This window comes from Larimichthys crocea, chromosome I, assembly GCF_000972845.2.
Source record: "Larimichthys crocea isolate SSNF chromosome I, L_crocea_2.0, whole genome shotgun sequence".
NCBI lineage: Eukaryota > Metazoa > Chordata > Actinopteri > Sciaenidae > Larimichthys > Larimichthys crocea.
Genome location: NC_040011.1, coordinates 1,860,189 through 1,863,673, shown reverse-complemented (window position 1 = coordinate 1,863,673; position 3,485 = coordinate 1,860,189).

Here is a 3,485-nt window from a genome sequence, read left to right as displayed (position 1 = left end):
CGGTGTGGAGGCAGCTGAAAGCAGGGTCTCATCCTCATCATGCAGAGGACTCACTCAAGAAACAGTTTGTAGTGTCACTTGTGGTTCTTAACAAACCTCGTGAATGTCATAGTGATGTCAAGGATTTTGATCTTTCACTCCAGTTGAATTGTATCCTGGAGTTATCCACTGGACTACAGGAACCTTGTTAAAGGAGTTGATAAAAAGCAATGTTCAGTCCATGAGGAAAACTGGAGCGCGACTACAAACTGACATGTTTTTTCTTCCGACTTGTCCGTGAAACAACTGGTTGATTAATTCGACCAGTCCAGAGCACGGACAAACCAAACTGGATTGCTATATCATGACTGTATTAATTGGGCAATATAGATATTAATCAAATAAAACACTAGCAGTTCGAATCTCATTGTGTAGTCTAGTTAGGAGACATCCTCAAAGATATTGATGAATCTCAAGACTAATAGGTATTGTCCTAAAATTATCAACCACTCTGTGCTGCTAACCCCCTGCTGCACTCAAATTCCAGCATTCTTGATTGTATCATACATATTCCTTTTATTTATTAATATTAGAATTCCCTTTTTTCCTTCCCCCCCAATCCTCTGCTATCTTATGTGCATTGTTCTTATATTCAGAAGATTTGTATCACTTTATGACTGGGGCGCACCACATTCAAGTTGTCAACCACAACGTGCTTCCAAGAATCACAACATACTTTCACTTTTCCTGTGTGTATGAAAATTTCCACCTTAACCCATTGTCACATTTCTACCCACCTTATATGTAAATCAGACAAAAGACCCTAAAGACACATCCCGATAATTTAAAAAATGTTCGCAGACTCTAAGTGCTTTATTTATGGTCTTTCCCGGCCCACCCCCCGGTCAGAGGATGAGCCCATCATCTGTGGCCTATTTTCCACGTCCTGCACACACATCTATATCCATCACAACCGGTTTTTTTGTTTGGCTCATTTACATCCGTTACGCATGTTCTATACCGGGTATTCTTCCCCCGCCTATGGCCAACACAACCTGTTTCTCCAGGCCTGGTGTGCTTTTTTTGAGTGACGCAGCGCCTTTTTCGGACACATGCCCATTGCCTTTAGAATATAGACACTTTCAATTTCCCATCACTTGTTGATGTTGCATACCTATACTTCTCATTTGACGAGTCTCGCATTTGTCACCTCTCACTTGGCTTTTTGTTCCGTTAACATTTAAATTAATCATTGTTATAAATAATTGCCTATACACCGTTTATAGTCGAGGTGATGTAGCGTTTTTGTCACCATTATTTAATTTATAATTTCGCATGCATTTTTTTGGCAATTCACACTAGCTTACACAGACCTTCTATACTGCATTGAAATCCTACATCAATTTGTTGTTTTTGTGGGTTGGTTCATTTAGCCCCATGCTATTTTTTTATTTTCTAAATTCACATGATCCCCCTATAATCCGAGACAAGCCCCCCTTATTGCCACTCATTCACAGACCTCCCATTTTTCTCACCCTCGTCACAAGCTTTACACTCCAAATATGAACAAGGAGGAGGTGGTGTTATTACACTCTACCTATTCTTTTTTTTTCTTGGGTTGCCTTTTTATACTTCCATCTTTATTTCTCGACTTCAACCCCAAATGGTATTAGTTTTTGGTAACAACCACTATTTTTTAGTTCCTGGATTGGCATGTTCCTGCAGTGACCCAAATTTACACCCTCTCCCTGCCTACCAGATCAAACTTTTGTTAGTGCTGCAATCGGCACATTGGCGCCCCCTAACTGCAGGCGCCCTGCCTTGCTTGCTGAGAAGGTGCCATCCACAGTTAATTAAGTGAGGGGAGCGGGCGCCCCGGGAGCGGGGTGTTGACAAGGCAGACGGAGGCGCCGGACAGACCGATAGGGACGCACGCATCCCGGGGCGCACGGCGCATCCAGGGGCGCACGAGAAAATGTTCGCCTCGGGGGGGGGTTCGCCCAGGGCGCAACTGTGGCCAGGACCGGCGCTGCCCATTAGGACTAACTGACAGGGTAAATGTGGTAAAAATGAACATTCTACCACGTCTGCTATATTTGTTTCTATCCTTACCTGTTGATATATCGAAAGACCAGTTTTTTAAATGGGATAAGTGCATTTCGAGATTTGTATGGGGAGGTAAACGGCCCAGAATACGATATGCCACATTGCAATTATCTAAAGACAAAGGGGCATTGGCACTCCCAAACCTAAAAGAATATTTTCGTGCTGCACAACTGCGACAGCTAATCTACTGGTGTGATGAGGGATACGTATCTCGATGGAAAGACATTGAAATGTCTGCCTTAAAATACCCAATTCAAACAAGTATTGGACCCCCAATTATATAAAAGATGAACAGAATTTCAACCCAGTGATATCTCTTACTTTGGATATATGGTATTCTACAGTGAAACAACTAAAAATAGGAAAGGAAATTGGACTATTGAAGTGGATTGAAGTGTAACCATATGGATGCAGACCACACACACATTCTTTGAAAATGCATCAAAATACAACCTTTCTGGGAGAATGTTCATTTGGTTATTTGTGATGTTCTGGGGTATGTGATTCCCAAATCTTGTTCAGTTCTATACCTTGGTCATTTGGAGGGCATGGTACATGCGGGTGATCAATATTTAACCAGGATTCTTTTGGTTGCTGGGAAGAAGACCATCACTAAGAACTGGCTTAAGCCTGACACTCCAAGTCACAAACAGTGGATGTCCATTATAGATGATATACTACAGATGGAACACCTTACATATAAACTGAGATTGAAAGAGGATGTTTTTCTAAAACGGAGTGAAAAATGGTTGTCATACAAGGGAAGACATAATTAACCGGATTGGTTTAACATTAATGTAATTCACACAGACTGTTTCTTTTCTTTTCTTTTCTTTTCTTTTCTTTTTCTTTACATATTTAATGTTGTATTGTTTAAATTGAAAAATAAATAAAGATTGTCAAAAAAAATTGTGTATTTGTTAAATATCTGCAATTCAAGCTACAGTATATCTTATTTAAAAAAATCATGTACACTGCTTCATTCAAAATAAAATGAAATCATGTATGTTCAATTAAAAATAGACTTAATGAAGTGTTGACTGTGTCACTCAATACTTTCAGATGCACAAAGGGAGAGGACTGACCCTGGTGATGACCATGCTGAATCAGATGACAGCTGCAGCAGCTCCAGCAGTTGCAGCAAGTGGTGCTAAAAACTTATCACAGCACACTGCACTCATATGTTTACTGTACAAAGCTGAGCACTACTGATGTTAAGATATTTTTGTTACTGTTCTAAATTTCATTGTGATGATTGTGCTTAGTCTTATTTAAAACTGATAGCTACACAGTGTTCTACACAGAACAGTGAGTATTTTATTCTATGTTTTATATTTATATATATATTTATATTTGGTTATTATGGGATATTGTTGTTACATTGTAAGAATTTAAGTGGT